The following is a 21,877-nucleotide window of genomic DNA, read 5'->3' on the forward strand; positions in this document are numbered from 1 at the left end:
ATGGTTTATAAAAAGCAAGTATAGATTGCCCTTGAAGAATGAGTAATTCTGGGCTTTTGCTCAGATGTTCCTTTCTGTTTTGAGCCAAGAAAAGGATTTTCATGAGTAGTTCAAAGCCATCGTCAGCAGAAGGTTTTAATTAACCAACTATAAAAAGAAATAGCCAGCATAAAAATAGTTACAATTGCTTTGAGTTGGACTATTTACAGTATAGACCTTAAAATGTTCATTTAAAGTGACTGCACACCAATTTACCTAAAGTGCTTTGTAAACACTATGTGGGTCTGTTTACTTGACATCCACTAGGAATGGCCACCGTGGTTGGCACAGGCCAGAGAAGTATTGCAATGGTGGGCACAAACTTACTGGCAGCATCGTGTGCTTCTCCAAAAGTGAGCACTGCTTAGTTTACAGGTCAGAAACCAAAGTGATAATCTAATAAAATATTAAATTATTGTTTATTTAGCTATTTTAAATGCTGTTGTATTTTTATTGGTGAGAAGCAGGCTTCTGTTAGGTATCTTCTTCAGTGAAATTCTACATCAAAGTATTTCTCATGAGAGTTAAATCAGGATATTATGCTAATCTCTGGATCTAAGCTTCCACGAGCAGCATATTTTGATCCTTGTCATGTAATTTGTGTATTTGTTTCTAGTTCTTTGATTGCCTTATTTAAAGATAATGGATATTAGGACATCCGCTTCATAGGATGTCAAAACAGGATGACATAGAAAACAATATTGGTTCAGCAAATCAAAATGTTCTTTGGCATGGTAAGGTTTATGTTACAAATTGTGACTGATTCTTTGAGCCTGTTGTTCTTTGGAGAGCCATCAATAATGGGAATGTGGAAACTGTAATGGGAAGCCAAAAGAGGTCTGGAAGGGTAATTGTGGAGAGGGGTGGGTAGGCAGTCCAGAGAAGGCCTCCATATTTCTCTCTTAAAAGTTTGACTGACACCTCTCTCTCTCACTTGTATATTTTTAGAAAAGCAGGTAGTTAAAAATGTGTGGGAAAGGGGCTCCTGGGTGGCTCAGTCAGTGGAGCATCCGGTTCTTGATTGCAGCACAGGTCATGATCTCATGGTTTGTGAGATCCAGTCCCACCTTGGGCTCTGTGGTGACAGCACAAAGCCTACTTGGGATTCTCTCCCTCTCTGCCCATTTCCCACTGGTGCACATGCACTCTCTCTCTCTCAAAATAAATAAGTAAATGTTAAAAAAAAAACTTAACAAAAATGTATGGGAAAGAGGCTTTAAGTTTTTGGCAAGTTTAAAAACAGAGAAACAGAAATTAACATAAAGAATACTAGGATGACATTGAAGAGATCATTTCAAGGACACGAAAGCAACAAAAACAGAAACAATATGTTTTAAAATGGGAGATGACATGATGGAAGAAATTTAAAAACAAAATAAACACTGAGTTTAAGGAGGAGGAAAAGAATTTATTTAAATAATAGAATATTTTAAAAAACAAAAGAACTATTAAAACTAACCTTTGTAAAACAAGATTTAAATTTAAAAACAGTATAAGTCATCTGGCCACTTGTTAGAAATACAAATTTCAGGACCACAGATCTACCACATGAGAAACTGAGAAGATGTAGGCCAGCAATTCATGTTCTAAAATGACTCCCGGAGATTCCAGTGCTAAAGTGTGAGAATCATTCAATTACTTAAGGATCAGCAGCAGGTGAATTTAGCTTACTCGTTACACAGCATCCAGCACTGTGCACGACACATGGCAAAGGTTCAGTAAAGCTGTGTTAAGTAAATGTAGAGATAATAAATAAATAAAAGCATAAAATTAGGGCTCACTTAAAAGAAAAAGTAGAGCCTAGTTAAACAGACTTAAAGTGTAGTAATTGATAAATATATGCTTAAATAAACAAAATACCAAAAGAAACTATATTACCAGTTAAGAATTAAAGGACCCTAGAGAATTTCTTGAAGCAAATCTTGAGTCTTTATAAACACTGCCCTGCTGAGGAAGCAAAAATTTGTTAACTGGGAGAAAGCCAAGATGCAAAAAAGCCTAAACTTTCCTTTGTTTTTCAATTTTAGCCTGAGACTTGAAGCTCCCATCACTTTGGTGGAGTCATGTTTTGCTTCACTACAATGGAAAACAAAAAGCATAGGATTCTTTTTCCTTTTCACCTATTGATGTCCTGCACATGGGAATACCAACCCATTCTTGGGAATTTTGTTTCCATAGCAAACATTGCTGTAATTTGAAATACCTGAGGTTTTCTAAAAGTTAAAGAAGTCTTAAATGTGCAGAAAAGTAATAATAATAATAATAATAATAATAATAATAATAGTTATTATTATTATTATATAATGAATACCCATGTAACACTAGTTTTATTCTACATATTTTACCATTGAAATACATATTCCCTATTTTTTTTTCCAAAAAAAACTGTCTACTCCTCTAAATTAACAAATTGATATTATTTTTAAAATCTATTCTATCTGTATTTATGTGCCCTTTTCCTCTTCTGTATCTTTCTTATTTTCTCTGTTTCCTTTTACCAGTTTTTCTAGAAGTTTCCTTTTAGTTGTGAAGTTTTCTAAAAGAATCAGCTTTTGTTTTTAATTTTTTTTTTAACGTTTATTTATTTTTGAGACAGAGAGACAGACTATGAATGGGGGGAGGGGCAGAGAGAGAGGGAGACACAGAATCGGAAGCAGGCTCCAGGCTCTGAGCCATCAGCCCAGAGCCTGACGCGGGGCTCGAACTCACGGACCGCGAGATCGTGACCTGGCTGAAGTCGGACGCTTAACCGACTGCGCCACCCAGGCGCCCCTCAGCTTTTGTTTTTAATCATTAAAACATACTTTCTTTGCTGAATTCATGTATCAGTTCTAGCAGCCTTTTGTGGAATCTGCCCCCAAAACCAAGAACATACTTTACACACTGTATGTTAGCCAATTTGACAGTAAATTATATATTTTTTAAAAAAGACATAATTTCTGTTGTCTAATGCATTAAAAACATTTCTCTCATGTTTTTTATTTCCTTTCTTAAATTTTTATTATTATATATGGTTGTGGGCTAGATGATGCCACCCCAAAATTCAAGCTTTAAGTGTTAACCCCCAGTACCTCAAATGTGCCTGTATTTAGAGATAGGTTCTCTAAAGAGGTGATGGAGGTCAAACAAGGTCATGACAGTAGGCCCAGAGTACTTTGACTTATGTTCTTATAAGAAAAGACTGGAGGGGAAAAAAAAAAGACTTGGATACCGACCTACATAGAGGAAAGACCATATGAGGACACAGGGAGAAGAAGATGGCTACGTACAAGCCATAGAGAGGGGCATCAGGGGAAAAAACAAAAACAAAAACAAAAACAAAAAACAAATCAACCCTTCCTAATACCATGATCATGGACTTCTAGCTCCAAAATAAGAAAATAAGTTTAAGCCACCCAGTTTGCATTACTTTGTTATAGAAGCCCTAGAAAACTATGCACAGTTTTAAAACTTGTTAATTAATGTTTATTATAAAAGTCACTGATCCTAAGTGAATAATTGATGAGTTTTCACACACTCAGCACCATCAAGTAACCAAACACTCAAACCAATTACCTTATCAAGACCAGCCTCCCAGATGCCTGTCTTGTATCCTCTTCCAGATCTATTGCTCTCGCCTCACCAAGTCTGGCTAAGGATAAACTCAAGAATAACATAACTTAGTTTTGCCTGCTTTTGTACAAATAACATAATGTACTTTCTCTGTATGTTGTCATATAACATTATGTTTGTTAGAGTTCATACATATTGTTTCATGCAGTTGTAGATTGTTCATTCTTAACTCTATACACTATATCGTTGGGTGAATATAACACAGGCTCTCCATTCTATTGTATTCAGTTTTGGGGTACTATTGTAGCATGATTCTCACACAGAAAGTCATGACACGGAGGCTTTTCTTTCTAGGAAACAACTTTATTCCTGCCGGCACAGCTCAGTTTGGTTCCTACCTGAAGAACTGAGTCTCGAGTGCCATGTGGAATAGATTTTTATACATTTTCTATTTCTTTGTCTCCCATATATGGTAACACACAAACATGCAGTCTGATAAAGTGGTCTCATGTTACAAAGTCATGAGGGATGTCATGTACTTGTATGCCTATAGCCAGATGTGCCTTAAGGTTGGTTGGTTTGTTTGTTTTTTCCTAAGGGAGAGGACCCTACCACACTATGAACATATTTATAACATGTATTCTGGTGGGTACCTTTTGATGAACATAAGTACACATTTTTCTTGACTATAATCTAGAATGGGTGATCAAGGCCACTATGTGCACACATATATCTACACTTAGTAGATTTTGCTAAACCATTTTCCAAAGTGGATACCCACTTAGAACCCAATAGCAGGGCATAGATTGATTCATAATCTCAATAACTCTCAGTATTTTTTCATCTTTTCATTGATCCATTCTGGTGGATGTGTAGTGGTCTTGCATGGAAGTTTTAATTTGCATTTCCCTGATAACTAGTGAAACTGTGCATATTTCTATTTACCTGTTGTGCACTTAAATATCCTCTCTTAGAATTATCTGTTGAACTCTTTTGCCTAATTTTTTTATTTGGTATTCTGCCTTTTTCTTGTCCTGTTTGTGTTTTTTTTTTTTTTTTTTTTTTTTGCTTTTATTTTTGTTTTGTTTTTTGTTTTTTGTTTTGTATTTGTCCTTGAAGTTCAGCTATTATTGTTAGTTTATTTTTAGTCTGCCTTTACCTTTTGCTTTTTGTATTACATATGTTATCTATTATACATCTTGTCTGGGAGTTGCGTTATAACATGTTCCAATAATATTCATTTGGGAAGAATTTTACTTATTTTTTTTCAAAGATGAGCATATTTTATTTGTGTTTGTGCAAATAAAATATAAGGTCTACAGTCATAGGAATACAAGACATATTTTCAAATATTACCAATTTCCACAAAATGTGCTTAAGTCGATTTCTTTGGACTAAGATTTTAAGTGGAGAATTCATGCTCATATTTTATGATTTACCTTAAAAAGATTAAATTATGAATCTATTTTATGAATATTAAAATGTGTATTATAGATGTTTTGTGTACTATATGTGAAAAACCACATAATAGAAAAATCAATAATTTAAAAAACTTATCGCTGTCGATTTGTATATGTCATTCAAAACTGATACCTAACACAATGGCAATCAAAAAGTGAGTATAAAAATTTAATTTGTGTAAGCCAGACAGTGTGTATATTTATATCATTTATGTTTATATTGTAGCATATGTAACATAAAACATGCTATGTGTAGCATATATAGATATGTTATAAACACATTATAAAATATATTTATATTGTTTATACACTCATTCTATGTTATGGAAACCACCAAAACAAAGTGAATAAGTTAACTCAGTTATCTAGAAAATGAGAAAATTTAGGAGATGAGGAAAGTAGCATGGTTTGAACACCAGTAATACAACAGAGTAAGTGTATTTATGAAATTTAGTAAATGGTTAAGCCAGAATATGCTAGGCCTATTTGCAGAAAGTTTTGGGGATAAATTCTGGCTCTCATTTGTAGATTGTCTGTTCCAGTAATTCCTAATCCACATACACATTTGAGTAAATTCAGTATTCTTTATTAATGTGTTCTTAAAAACAAACAAAAAATCCCTTCAATTATTCAATTGCAGCACTAAAAAAAAGCAGAAATGATATTATCTGGTTTTATTCCTTCTTTATTAGTTCTCTACTTTGGGTCCCAAAGTAAAAGATGATGATAGTTCAGGACATAATTCTTTATGGAATAATGTTTCTTACTGTAATCTGGCTCTGAATTATGGCTTGGTTGTATTTGCCTCCATCTTTCCCTTCATGGAATGCACAGAAGTACACAGTAATAAAAAATAAAAGTATTTACCTCCTAATAAGACATTGTCATGTTGCAGGGGATTATCAGCTCTTTTTTAGAAGGGGAGTTCAATATTTCAAAACATTTCTCGGGCCAGATAATATGAACTGCTGGAAAATCAACTTTGATATCATTTAAGCCAAAACAAATCATAACTGCTTTCACTTCTTTTCTTAAATCTTTGAAATGATTCTATTGTTAGACAATGTGCTGGATTTATTACTTCACTTTTTTCACCAGATGCCTCCTTCACTTCTATTCTATATTAATGGCTGCTCACGGACATTCAGGTTGTGCCAAATTGTCTGGAACACTCTCCCAGACTGGGCCCAGCATCCCAGTCTTCCCTTTGTCTTACAGGGAGACATTTATCAGGAACTAAGAACCCAGCATGGATGAGATTAATCCCTGTGATGGGAAAAAAAATGGTTTTAAATGCGAGGTTGAAAAAACATAGGAAATGCTCTATGTAAATAAAGAGATTAGAATCTAAACCTTGGGGAACTAGGACTCAGAAGCAGTTGTTTCTGCTCACTGAAAAACCCCAAAGTATATTGTAGCCTAGCAGAGTAAAAGCCTTATTGAGAGAGGGAGACAGTCTGTGGAATCTCAAATAAACAAACAAGCAAAAGGGCTTAGAATTGGAAATTTAATAACATTTGAAGGAAAAAAAGACATTGGCTCTCAAGGACAAATTTATATTAATAATTAAAGATTTATATTTGCGGCAGAAAGTATTTATGCCATTCTCATCCCTTAACTTAGACTTTGTATCCTGTTAGCCACTCCCAGACAAGGAAAGCAGATTCACAGTTGCTAGCAGAAGAGTATTTAATGTCAGGCACAGGTGTGGGGAAGAGGGGGTGGCGAGGGTTAATTTCAGGCAAACTGCTGTGTGTGAAGCTCTCCTGGTGTTTGAAGGACACAGGATGACTGTTGGAGGAGCCAGGCAGAGAGGGAGGATTCAGGATGGAGGTGAAAAGATGAGTGGAGGAAAAGAGAGTAGAAGTCCGAAGTAGAGAGACAGAGATAGAATGCACAGTTTAAATTTTAGAGTTAGGAGAATATGGCTTAAGAGTTTTGTTTTGTTTGGGAAACTTCTCTTTGATATATCGGTGGGGAAGGATTTTACCAAGTAAATTTAGGATTTCCAGGTACATGGCTCAGGAAGGTTGTGTCTTGAGGAGAAATGAGAACTCAAACCCCTAGAAAGATAGAGCCAGTAGTTAATTTACATTCTTGGGTATGCACTGTTCTCTGGTGATCTTGATAAGCCTGATCCAGTACCTGACAGCTTACTAGAAATGGATGTAGATAGCAACTTGAAACGTCAGATCATAAAAGCTGAGGGTCAGGCTATGGAATATAGCAACCATTCCAAATACAGACCATTCTCTAAGCCTTCATCTGGGCATGTGTTCGGGGAAAGTTGGGAGTCGCGTATTCTCCTGTCAATATACTTATTATATTGTCACTGTTTAACCACACAAGCCTATGGGTGGCAAAAATCTAAGAGTTCTTATTTGCAGCAAGACTGCTTTAATATAACCACATCTCATATCTAGAAAAGCAAAAATTAACACAGGTATATATATCCAAACTGTGTGTGAAGGTGTTAAATGTGCACACATATGCTTAATTTAATGCTGTGTTGTAAGTTAATAATAGCTGATTCTAACAGTATAGATGTTTTGAACATTTTTCCAATGTAAGCTAATATAATCATGTTGTAGCTATTTACGAACAGCTGCCTCATTACAAAAGTGCTGACATATCCTTTACTGTATTGATGCTGATTAGTGGGAAGAAACTAACTCGCTACATTCCAGAGTACAGGAGGTTTGTCTTTCTTAGGGGTATTTTTATGCTCCCTGAAAACTTGGCATTCTTTTAAAATAAAGGGTTCAGCTACTAATATATTTTTTCCATCAAACTTTGTAATTTTTTCCCAAGGCTTCAGAATTTAAAGGAATAAATAGGCTCTGAACCTGTTCTCAAGAATGATTCTCACATTGGAAAATTGCTGTTCATTTCAAATCCATTTTTGGAAATGCATACATCAGTTCCTCTATTCCATATATAAACTAGCCATTATGCATTATTCTGTTTTAAGCACTCTGCTATGGGTTGAAGATAAAAAGATGAAATATGTAGTCTTATTTCTTAATGGTCTATAATAACAGGAAAAACACATGTATAAACAGAAAGTTATAGTTAAGTGTTTAATATATGATGAGAGTGAGAGATGTATAGTTGTAGAACTAATAAAAAGAAGAGATTAATTGTTATGTTCTGTAATTGTAGGAAGAAGTGGAAGACTTTGTAGAGGAGGTACCATGTGAACAAAGTTTCAGAAAATGGAGTTGGCCAGATAGACAAAAAAGGAGAACATTTCTACCCCTGCATATTGCCCCTGCACTACGTTCCCACAGAGGCAACATAAGTGTGGGCAACTAAAAGTCATTCAGTACGGTTGGATTAGGAAACTAGGAAGAAAAAATGATCAGACCTGAGGTGGGAGATGCAGGAAGTTACCAGTTTATAAAGGGTGTTTATGCCTTACTAAGGAAGTTAGGCTTTGTCCCATAATTAATGGCAAACCACTAATTGGTTTGAAGCAGGATGATGATGTCTTAACATTCACATTGTGGCAAAATGACTTTAATAGCAGATCTGGTGATAGGTGAGGGAAAGAAAGCCTGGAGTCAGGAAGTCATAGTCCATGCATGTGATGAGGAGGGTTTATATTTAGCTGATAGCAGTGGGGGAGAAGATAAATTGCAATTGAAAGTTATTCCTGAGGTAAATATATACAGGAAACAATGGGCAAGAGTAAAATGGCCAAGGTCAAATGTACAGTGGATTGTGAAAGAAAATAATAGTGCTACAAACAGAATTGCAAAGAAGATTCACATTTAGAGTATAGATACAGGAAAAGAACCAGTGAAAAAGACTGACAATGCACAACTGTAAGGAAAGTTGGAAAAGAACTGGAGGAGTATGAGACTAATGTTCCATGTTCTTCTTTTCTATATTTGCTTGTCCTGTTTTCCTTTTATGTGGAGCTAACTCACTTGAAGTCATTTCTAATTAATCTTGTTTCAGTACAGTCCTATGTCAAGTCATATTTGGGCAATCTATTTTCTGTCACTTGTGCTAATTAGCCTGAACTTAATTGAATTTTTATTTATACTATTTTTTTTTAATTTTGACACATTAAGTCATACTTTTCTTTCTTCCTTTCTTTTTTTTTTTTTTTTCCAGTAAAGGGTATGGGAGAATCTGACAACATATAAAACCTTTTAATCAACTATTCCATCTTTGAATCATTACTAATATAAACAATAGTTTCAAATATACTAGTGGTTTTGACTTGTTTTCTGTACAGAATTGTTTTCTGTAACTGAATATTAAATCTCAGTTTTCATAATGGGCAAAAATTAAGAAGTCTTACAAACCCCATAGTCAAGCCCATGTTAAGGGTGTGGATCAAGGGAGAATTGTTAAATAATGTTTCTGAGAGTGTAGTTTCCTATTGAAGTTTAACATTTTTATTAGGGGAGCCTAGGTGACTCAGTTGGTTAAACATCCAACTCTTGATTTTGGCTCAGGTCATGATTTCACGGTCGTAAGATCGAGCCCTGCGTTGGGCTCCATGCTGAGCATGGAGCTGCTTGGGATTCTCTGTCTCCCTCTTTCTTTGCTCCTACACTGCTTACACTGTCTCTCTCAAAATAAATAAAAAAAAAAACATTAAAAAAATTTTTCAAATATAAAAATATGTGGAGGGAAAATTAAGTAAAATGTGACTATAACATTTAAAGAGACAAATGACATGAAATAAATTGTAGGCTTGACCATATCTCTATGTTTTATATCCATTAGAAAATGAATGGTTACTTGTACAGCCTATTAGTCCAGGTCAAATCAATAATTAGTTAATGGTTCAAAGAAATTTTCTAATTTTTGTGCTTCTTATTTTGTGATTTGGTCTAATAAGTTAATTATAATCTTTAAACACCCATTTTGCATGAGTGAAAAATTTTGGTTTTGTTCAGTTAAATAGGTTGTCAGAAGACGCTTTGTTTTCATTAATATATTGGACATTTTCTCACTATAGTGTTCCTTAACTCCATTTGTTGTCCCTTTTTCAATGTACTTAAAGTAAGAAAGTCCTGGTGAGTTATTACACACCTTTGTTGTGTACAGGAATACCACTTATAGGGCCTTGGGGCATTAATCACTTAAAAGCACACATTGCTCAAATTAATAGAGAGTACTTTGAACTCAGGATGCTAGAAATAGTTTCCTTAAGAGTAGCCAATTCTCCATCATTGCATTACAGAAGACTATCAAGTCCCTTCCAGAATTGACATGTTTTATTTATAGGCGACCTTACTCCTGGTTTGGCAGGAAATACTTCATAAATGTTGGAGGTTGTTGTTGTTGTTGCCACTACTTATTCAAGATATTTTTACTTTTGTTTACTTTTTTTTTCTTTGGTTTTGGTTTATGAACTAATTGTATCACTTCATCACTTTACTAGAATAAGGACCCCATGTTTAGGCATGATGAATTACAATGTGTAGTGTTATAGATTGACTTCATAGATTAAGTCTTCTTTCAGAGAGTATCTCTCTTCTCACAGTGTACTTTTCAGACCATGAGGGGTAAAATTAGATTTTAAAAATTAGGTGTTAATACTTTACATAAATGTATTAGTAATATTTGTGAAATTCTAGTAGATGTAACCATTTTAAATTAAATTTTTTTAATGTTTATTTATTTTCGAGAGAGAGAGATAGAGTGTGAGCAGGAGAGAGGCAGAGAGAGAGGGAGACACAGAATCCAAAGCAGGCCTCAGGCTCTGAGCCGTCGGCACAGAGCCCGACTTGGGGCTCAAACACACAAGTCATGAGATTGTGACCTGAGCTCAAGTCGGACGCCCAACTGGCTGAGCCACCAAGGCAGCCCTAGATGTAACCATTTTTGATAAAGAAAGCTCTATTACTAGCTAAAGAAAGAGAGCATTTCAAAATAATTTATTCTTTTCAATGAAATCAATATCATATATTAAAATCATTTCTGTAGGAAGAGTTTTCTAAATACTGTACATTACTGATTGTAAAACACATTTTTTTCATTACAGTACGCTGCTATGTCAGAATGCAGCTTATAATAGATTATATTTTACAATAGGTCTAAGCCCAATAATAGTCATGACTTAGTCATCAGAAAAGCTTCTCTTAACACCTTTTTATCATATTAATATTGTTTTGATTTGATTAAATACAGTATTAGGCAGAAATATTTTAATACCAGCTGTTTAACAGTATAAAAAACTGATTTGCCAATGAATTTTAGTTTTTACATTTATTATTATATTAAAAATAAGCCATTACAGAATTGTTCATGATTCTTACCCATAACTAACTTTTAAACAGGCCATAGCTTTGGAACAAAAAGAGGAGAATTCAGATGGATTCAATCATTTTATCATTAGTTCCTATATGGTAGATGGCATTATTCTGGGAATCACAGCTTTGGCTTGACCTGTATGGATTTAACTGAGACTTGTGTTTCAAAATGGTAGGGAGGCATTTTTTACATAAGGGCATAGCCTCTATTTCTTTCAGAGATATAAATAATATTAAATAATGTATAATTCTCATTGTGGCAGACTTGAAGGTGACCCCATGATCCTGCCACCTAGTATTCATGCCTTTGTGAAATCCCATTCCCTCTTTTACTTTATAGCTAATAGAATCATTAGCTTCGCGTAAGCTTTAAAGAACAAGCTATAACTAGGGATGAAGAGGGACAAATAAAATATTTAGAACATTTCCCTTTATATAAAATAGATAAAAAGTTAAGTAAAAATACTTCAAGTCAGAGTTGAATTAACTGTTGAATCAAATTATTTGATGAAATTATCTGGAATTTAGGAAAATAATTTTCCTTCAATATTTTCCAGCTCAGCATTTTTTTTTTTTTATTTTACTTTGAAAAACTAAGTACATACCATCTTCCATGTGTGGAAGACTGTCATGCTATCTATGAGTACTATACTAGGGCTTATTCAGTGTCCTAATTATAGTATTTACTGCATAAAACAGATGGAAAAACAACATAAAATAGATTTTATTTCTGGCAGTATGACAATTCAATATATTTGGCTGAATTAAAAAATATTAGTGAAGGGGCACCTGGATGGCTCAGTCAGTTAAGCATCCAACTTTGGCTCAGGTCGTGATCTCGTGGTCCGTGAGTTGGAGCCCCGCGTCGAGCTCTCTGCTGACAGCTCAGAGCCTGGAGCCTGCTTCTGATTCTGTGTCTCCCTCTCTCTCTGACCCTCCCCCCATTCATGCTCTGTCTCTCTCTGTCTCAAAAATAAATAAACGTTAACAAAATTAAAAAAATTAGTTAAAATATAGAAAAATATCTAAGCATATTACCAACTCACGTAACTATAATGGTTTTCCATGACTCCTAATCAAGTGAACCATGGAAGGTATCAGATGGATTTTGGCCCTTAGACATGAATGAAAAAAGAAGAGAAAACTTGGCTTCTTTGATCTTAGTGTTGAGTAGAAGGAAGCAGATGGAAAAAAAAATATTAGAAAATAAAATTGCTGGGGCGCCTGGGTGGCGCAGTCGGTTAAGCGTCCGACTTCAGCTCAGGTCACAATCTCACGGTCTGTGAGTTCGAGCCCCGCGTCGGGCTCTGGGCTGATGGCTCAGAGCCTGGAACCTGTTTCCGATTCTGTGTCTCCCTCTCTCTCTGCCCCTCCCCCGTTCATGCTCTGTCTCTCTCTGTCCCAAAAATAAATAAACGTTGAAAAAAAAAATTAAAAAAAAAAAAGAAAAAAAAAAAAGAAAATAAAATTGCTTAGAATTTTCCAAAATTTTTGGTCAACAATAACCCTGCTATTCTGGAAACCCAGGGAAATCTAAATAGGATACATAAAAATAAATCTCCACCTAGACATATCATAGTTAAACTGTAGAATACCGAATAAAGAGATAAACATTTTTAAAGCTGCCAAAGAAGAAAAACAGATCAGTTATGAAAGAACAGTAATTGATAACTAATTTATATTCAACAACAGTAAAAAGATACAGAAGATAGTGGAAGAATTTCTTCTATGTGCTGAGATAATGTAACTGTCAGCCTAGAATTCAATACTTAGAGTGAATGTTTTCATTTGTGAAGGAGAGATAAAAATATCTTTAGGAAAACAAAAAGTTAGAATTTACTATCAACAGACACAGACTAAAAGAAATTCTAAAGAACAGTATACCTAGAAAAAATATTACATGAATTAGAATGCCTCTAAGGGAAGAAAGAGTGAGGTGATTTTTTTTAAAGTATGTTTATTTTGAGAGAGAGAGAGAGGGAGGGAGGGAGGGAGGGAGGGAGGGAGGGACCAAGCGAGCATGGCAGGGGCAGATAGAGAGAGAGAGACAGAGAGAGAGAAAACCCAAGCAGGTTCCACACAATCAGTGAGGAGAGAGAGTCTTAAGCAGGCTCCACACCTAGCTTGGAGCCCAATTTGAGGCTTGATTTTGCAAACCATGAGATCATGATCTGAGCCAAAATCAAGTCAGCACTCGACTGAGTAAGCCACCCACGTGCCCCACAGTTTTGATAAATAAGTAGTATAAACCAACATTGAATGGGAAAAATTAATATCTAATTTGTGAAATAAAAAGAGCTAGAATTAAACCATTGGACAAAGTGGTCTATTCATCAGGAAGAAATTATTCAGAGAACCTTTAATATTTGGGGGAAATTCTATTAATTTAATACTAACTTAATAAGTTTACTACTTTGTTCAGTTCAACAGCCATACTAAAATAGAAAATATAACTATTAGAATAAGTTTAAATATTATAATTTAGAAATAAAGGAAAAATAACACTTAGTAAAACGAAAAGAAAGATAAGAGGGAGGGAAACAAAAGGACCAGGCAGAGATGAAAATACAGTTTTAGAAACAAATCCAAATATATTGATAATCACTTTAATTTTTCCTTTAAAAAGAGCTAGCAAACATCTTTCTCTCTTTGTAAAACTTTCATTTTGGAATAATTACAGATTCATATTTATATTCATAGGTGTAGTTGAAATACAAAATTATACTGTCACTGCAAAAATATCTCTTGTGCTACCCCCTCATTTTTATATCTGTGAATGTATAATCTTTTTTGAGTTTCTTAATTTTTTTGTTTGCTTTTTCTTCATGTTTCATATTGGCTGTTTCTGTTGTACTATTATTCAAGTTTACTGATTTCCCCCCCTTGGTTCTCCATTTTGCTTTCAAGTCCATGCGCTGAGATTTTTAATTTGAACATTAAATTTTACAATTCTAAAAATTCCGTTTAGTTCTTCTTTATATCTTCTAGTTTTTACTGAGTGTTGTACATTTTATTCATTCGTTTTAATAAAATCTATTTGCAGTTGCTCATTGAAGCATTTTAACTTTTTTGATGGTTGATTTAAAGTGTTTGTCAAATAATTTTAATATTCATGTCAACTCATTATAGGCATTTGTTGATTGTCATTTCTCATTTAACTTGAGATTTTCATGGTTCTTGGTGTGATGAGTGATTTTCAGCTGAAACCTGGAACATTTGGGGAATCATATGATAAGACTTCGAATCTTATTCAAATTGTGTGGAGCAGGCCTCCTCTGACACCACTCTGGTAGGAAAGAAGGTGTTGCTTTGGTATTACCAGGTAGGGATAAAAGTCCAGATTCTGACAGGGTGGGGGAACAGCTTTTCCTTAATTCTGGCTAGGGGTGACAGAGCAGGATACCTGCCAGTCCTGCTGATACAGTCCTGGCTGGGAGAGGCAGTGCTGACCTTGTGGCTATGTGTATGAGGGCGTGGCTTCATTACTGCTGAGGGGTGTGGGAAGTCCTGCTAGGTGTGCTCTGGGACCACTTCTGTGAAGGGTTTTATGGCTCTGGGTGAGGTTGAAAATCTAGATTCAACCTGTGGTTTCTCCTGACCAGGGTGGGTCTGAGTAGAGGAAGTGGGAAACTTAGCAGGGGAAAAAAACTCCCTTCTGGTCTTGTCCTATGCCACACCAGCCAGGTTCTTGTGGTGCCTAGTTAGAGCTGGGAAGGGGTGGAAGTTCAGCTTCTCCACTCAATCTTTGCTAGTGGAGATGGAGGTGGAGCTTCACACTTTTCTCTGTGGTATTTGGCTAGAGTAGAGCAGTTATTATCTACAAGTTTTCATTCCAGGCTGCCTGTTTCCTGGTTCTTTGGTTACATAGACCAAAATTTTCTTAGGACGTTTATTTTTTCTCTGTGTGCATTAATGTTTGTTTCTGAGATGGTTTGGACATTATAGCTGCTGTAATGAAGATAAATTAAAGTCCCACAACATCAGTTTATCTCTGTCACTTGTATTGTGTCTTTTGAAGCTCTAGTATAGAGAAGCTGTTCATTCTGGTTATTTCATGTTGGTCTGGGCCTTTCTATGATCTCTGCTCATCAGCTACTAATGAAGGACAAAAGGTACAGGGATTGTTCATATACCATGGAAGATTGTTGCTAAGCATAAATGCAATTTCTTGTTTGATGCTGGTAGATCTTAACCACATCTATGGCTTAGATTGCCATTTTTATGCTGACATTTGTAACATAATTAACGAATAACGTTCAGGTGATGTGCACCAGTAAGAATGAACAAGTTAGGAAATTACTGAAATTGTCTTGTATTAGTTGCTAAATAGTCCCTAAGTGTCTCTCCTAACCCCACTGTCCACCTCCATGACTGTGTTTGCTACCTTGCCCTATCTCAAGGACCCTTGTGGAACTCTCACTATGTATTTTCTAGATGGTTATTTTCTTATGCAGTGGGGAGCCTCTGGGACCCTGTTCCAATTGTATGACCAGGACCTTTTCTGATTGGGTAGTGGGATATATATGTGTGTACACACACATGCACATACACATACACACAAACATACACACACCATATATATATATATATATATATATATATATATATATTATTATTTTTTTAATCTCAAAATGTTTCTGCAGGTTTAGCTCCATTTATCCAACTGTTACTGGACATATCTGTTTGATTATTCAATATATTACATACATACACATACAATCTTTTAATAAAACCAGCTTCTCATATTGTTTATGTGGTACAAGTTATCAATGGATGGCCTTGAAATTTTAGTTGGTTGCCTAAGCCAGAACTTGAAGATAATCATTGACCCTTGCTTTTTCAACTCTGAGTTCTAGTTAATGGTAAAATGTCCCTTGTTCCTCCACTTTAAGAGCCCCCAAACTCACCCGTTTCTCCTTATTGCTTTTGCTTAGGTTGCTGTTACCTCTTACCTAGATTACTGAAGCTAACTCTTAATAGGTCTTCCTGCCTCCCATATTCTCACAGCTCCAGCACAGTCTCTTCCATTCTCAAACAGTAACTCATTTTCAAAATTGCAGGTGATCCAGGCGCCAGCCCTCCAAGTGGTCTCCATTGTTTTCTCTTTGACTTCTTGGGGTCCAGCAGGCAGAGTGGCCTTGATCATTTTAGAAATAAATCAAAGCATAATGTATCTTTATTTAAAACTGTTCAGTGGCTTTCCATTTGTACCAAGATGACATGCTAATTCTTTTCCTTACTGATATTTTATATTGTCTTCACTCTGCCTCATTGTGCACCCTCTTGTTATACCTTCTGCTTCTTCATTTGCTGTGCTCCGTATATGCTAGGATTATTTATCTTCATGCAAGCCATGCTCTTCCCAGCCTCAATTATTTTCCCTTTGTGGTTTCGAATTTGCAGAGTTGCCCTTCTCTAGTTCTTTGAATGTCTGGCTTGCTCTTTAACATCTGCTCTCCAGGCTTTACCTCAGTAGCACTGCCTCAGAAGTCTTTCCAAACCTTCTCTCTAAATTAGTGATCTCCAGCTCTGCTGTAGCTCACGGTCATGTTCATTTTCTTCACAGCTTTTAGCACTTTCCGAGTTTTGGGGGTATATTTATCTTTAACATATTTGTTTCTTGTCCTCTCTAATAAAATGTAAACTCTCTGAGGGCAGTGTTCAAACTGACCCTGTTCATTCTGTGTCCCCTGGTGTATGAACTGTCTGGAACATAGTAACGATGACCATGATGATAATGACGATGATGATGGGTAACTTGTGTTTATTACTTAACTGTGTTAAACATGTTGTGCATAGGATCCCATTTAAACTCACATGATGTCGGCTAGAGTCAAGTACAAGTATTAATCCCATTGCATTAGGAACAAAATTCTATAGCTTATACAAGCTATACCTGCATTAGCTCCCATTCCTTTTCAGATAGCTGGAAGAGAAGTTATTACAGAAAAACTAGGAGAAATAGGCCTTAGAAATAAGACAGCTGGGTTGCCACACCCACAGCACTAACAGTGCCTCAGACAGTAGAAAATAAAAGAAAGGAAATGTAATCCATATTCTGGGAAGCCACTTTTTCAGTGTGTGGCCTGTCTGGGTCAACTGTTGGGATTCTGGCTGATTTTGTGGTTAGCTGATATGGCACTTAATATCAATGATGCATCTTGCTTCTTAAGAACAAAACTTACACTCAGTTTTTACAAACCTGGTCCATCTATCTTTGCCTTTAGTGATGATAGGTAGGCATCTTTATTCTCTTAGTAATTTGGGTAATAAGCTTTATGGTGTGACAATATATATATTTTTTTAAATTTCGCTATATATTCAGTCAAATATCTTTCTCTCATTTCTGGATGCAAGTAATTGGTGGGCTCTTACTGCCTATTTGTGCATTTAAACATAAACTCACAGCCTCTCATTTACAACTCAGTTTTATTATCTACCCTCACACAGTACATGTACTAAACATTCTTTTCCATTCACCTAAACATATGGCTCCTGCAAGTGCTGGGTGTCAATGCTATGGCGTAGGGTGGACCATCATGTGGTTTCCAGGGAATTTGTCTGCCTCTGAACATGAATGGTTTTCGGTTGTCTTCCACCACACCCATCTGACATTTGAGAAAAACAAGGCACAGGATGATTAATTAACTTGTTCCTTATCATATAACTAGTGAGTCACAAAGCCAAAATTTGATTCCAAATACTCTGTTGAGAGCCCATGCTCTTAAGTGTGAATCTCTATTTCAATTCTATGCTGTGTAATAAAGAATACATGTGTTCTATGTACTTGAATAAATAAATCTTCATTCATTTTTAAATTAAACCTCAACATTTTTCTTAAGAACACTTTCATTTTAATTATTTTCAACACTTATTAATCGGTAGCATTCATTGAAATAGAATTTTTAGGTTTGATAATGAAACAGCAAACCTCACATATATTTAAGTGTTAACTAGGAATGATTTTGGCAAGTTGTACACATGGAGTAGACATAGTCAGTGTGCTTCAACACATTTTATTTTTCACTCAAGAAATAACCGTGACTTCACTTAGCCCCATGTAGTTCACTGAGGGTTGGGCTCAGTTAGCTAATAGCTGGGGCATAGGAACTGATAAATCAGAATTGCAATTGCCAGAGACAGATAAAACCAAGCAGAGAAAAGAATGTATAAAGTTGCCATCTCCTGAGAAATCAGTGGCAATTTTCCTTGGAAAAGTCGAGCTCCGTCAGTTTGAGGAAAAGGATTAGAGAACTTTCTTTAATTAGAAAGTTCAATGAACAAAACAAGGAAAATGATTTTCCCTCAGCCTGATGATGTTCAGAAGGGTAAAGAACTGGGTTGTTAATTCAGCTCATCTTAAATGTTGATACGGATTCAAGGCTGTCACCCGTTTGATGGGTGGCCCCTACAGGTCTTCAGTTCATATGCCAGTCCTCTGTGCATTGAGGGGACTTATGCATAAATCCTAATAGAGAGGGTGGATGGTAGATTGGTTCTTAAAGCAGTCAGTAGCTAACAAATTATCATCCTGGATGAAAAATGAGGTCATGAAGATTTAAATGTGGCAAGAAAGAAGAAGGTGCTGTCTGTGTAGGAAAGATAGTGTGAACCCATCTGTGGTAATAGATTAATTGCCTTCATTAACAGAGATGTATAACTTACACCAACCATCAATAAATGTTTCAGATCTACTCAGGAGTGATTGCTCTGTTGATAAAAAAGATAAAGCTTATTCCCAAACAAAGGTAAAAGTAAATATATTTCTAAACTTTTCTGTGATATGAAACATAATTCTATAATAAAGAATAATTACGTATCAAGTAAAAAAATGGATGACAACAGAATTGCCTTAATAAACTACATCACCTCTAATGAATACTTTTTATCTAGCTCTACTGTAGTATAGGAGGTATTTCTGGTTGGCAAAAACTATCTTTACTGACCAGAGTTTTTGCTTTGGCCTTTAAGATAATCAGACTATTTTAAAAAATCATTTAATGCAGTTATTCTCCATTTTAGCTCATAGTATTTTCGCCTCGTGTTCAAAGAGATGACTCCTGCGTTTCATTCTTCCATTAGTGTATCATTATTATGTATGATTTGTAATAGGAAATAATACCTTAGAAACACTTTAAAAACTTTAATTTTTCCTTAAGTGATGCAAAAGTAGGTATAGTGGATTTGGAAAATAATTAGGGAATAATATCCATATAGTGTGTAGAATATTTTACATAATTATTGATATATAATAGCAATCTAAAGCAGTCAGAGGGAGAAGGCTATCAGGACTCCAGGTTAACTATAATTGAATTCATTTGTGCCTTTGCTAACTGCAAACATTTCATATCTCATAGACTTTTATTATAACCCAACAGATACTTTGTAGTCAAGAAAAAGAATCTGTCTTCAGTAGTTGAAGTGTTAACTATAAGAGAATAAGAACATGAAGTATCATCAATTCTTTTTTTTTTTTTTGAGAGAGAGAGAGTGCACATATATGCAAGTGGGGGAGGGGCAGAGAGAGGGGGGAGACAGAGGATCCAAAGTGGGCCTCACACTGACAGCAGAGAGCCAGATGTGGAGCTCAACCTCACAAACCGTGAGAACATGACTTGAGGCAAAGTTGTATGCTTCACTGACTTAGCCACCCTGGCCCCCCACGAACATGAAGTATGATCTTAAATCATAACATACACAAGTCTCCATGACTCATTCATTCATTCAAAAATATTTATTGAGCACTTAGAACGTTGCAAGCAAAGCAGTTTCTGGAGATAAATTGATGAACAAAAGATACAAAACATTACTTTTGTAATAGAATTTACATTCTAGTTGGAGAAAAGTTAAAAAGTAAGTTGTATATGGGCCACCTAGGTGGTGCAGTTGGTTGAGCATCCAACTCTTAATTTCAGCTCAGGTTAGGATCAGGGATTGGGCCCTGTGTCAGGCTCCTAGCTGAGTATGGAGCCTGCTTAAGACTCTTTTTTTCTCTCTTCCTCTGACCCTGTCCCCTATTCACGTGTTCTCTCTCTCTCTCATTCTCTCTCAAAATAAAATAAATGTTTAAAAGTAAAAAGTAACTTGCATAAAATATTTGAAAGCATTAAGTGTGATGGGGGAAAATTAGCAGTGTTAGGGAGACTGAGAATATGGTGGTAGTGAGTGGCAATTTAAGTGGGCTGACCCTTGTGAATCTCCCTAAAAAATGCTTGAATAAAAACTTGGTAGAGGTGAGGAAGGGTACCACATGGGTATATGAGGGAAGACCACTCCAAAAAGAAGGAATAACCAATGCAAAGACCAGGAAGTAGGACTACACTAGTCATGGCCAATTTGCAGTAAAGCCACTCTGAGTAGACCAGAGTTAATTATGGAAAGAGTAGAAAGAGATATGATCTGGACTTCATATTTGTACTATTGAACTTATGAATAGATTCACACATAAATGCATACATGTATAATATACACATGGCTGGATTTTAATTAATTTACAGTTAAATAAATATCCTATTGGAGCACCTGGATGGCTCAGTCAGTTAAGTGTCCAACTCTTGGTTTCTATTCAGGTCATGATCTCAAGGTAATGAGTTGGAGCCCTTCATCAGGCTCCGCGCTGACAGTGCAGATCCTGGTTGAGATTCTCTGTCTCCCTCTCTCTCTGCCCCTCCCTTACACTCACTTGCTCACTCTCAAAATTAATTAATTAATTAATTAATTAATTAATTAAAATTATCCTATCATTTAAAATGACATTAAATCAAGCCTTACTCATTTTGTTCTTGCTTTAAAAGAAATGAAAAGGAAATGGAAATGAAGATAATTTTCAATGAATGTGAATGTACAGGACTTGTTTTTACGATGGCAGATTTTCTTTAAACTATTATTTTAATTATTTTTCAAAAACCATTGCTTTAATAATTTGATTTTAAGACTTTTTAGAATTTCATCTCACCATTTCTTCTGTGTTGTTTTGAAAATCACAAGTACATTTCTCTTTCAGAAATGTCAAAAAGTCACTCCGTATATGAAACACTGTTCCTATCTTATTCTGTCTCAGAGGGTCTAAAATGACCAATGTCTGTCTGTATTTTGTGTTAAGGCATTGAAACCTCCTATCATATGCATATATTCTCTGGAAATGGTGAGACATTAAGTAATCATTAGTATAATAGGTTGAATTTATCAGAGAGCAACATTTTACATTTTACAGCACTTTATAGCACTTTAAAGCATTTTCACATAATTAAATTATTTCAGTCCTTTGGCATATTATCATACCTGTTTTACAGATCAAGAAAGTAAAGCTTATAGAAGTTAGTGACATGAACTTAATCATTTTAGTTAGTAAATAGGAAAACCCAACCCACATTTCAGATATTCTGATTCCAAGTGAACTTCCTTATTTTACAAAATATAATGGGAGGAAAAAAGTAATTCACAAGGATTCCCTCCTTGCCTAAACTTCAGTCAGATTCCTTTTTAGGCAGGTTTTATCTTCTCTGACCACAAATATTTAAATTAAGTCTTGCCCGTTAATCTTTATCACAA

General features: G+C 35.4%; 1 pseudogene; it reads left to right on the plus strand.

The window, feature by feature from the left end:
- Positions 1-308: 308 nt before the first annotated feature.
- LOC123580854 overlaps positions 309-21,877 on the plus strand; it is a 52,268-nt pseudogene continuing 30,699 nt past the window's right edge.

This window comes from Leopardus geoffroyi, chromosome A1 (genome assembly GCF_018350155.1).
Source record: "Leopardus geoffroyi isolate Oge1 chromosome A1, O.geoffroyi_Oge1_pat1.0, whole genome shotgun sequence".
Lineage (NCBI taxonomy): Eukaryota > Metazoa > Chordata > Mammalia > Carnivora > Felidae > Leopardus > Leopardus geoffroyi.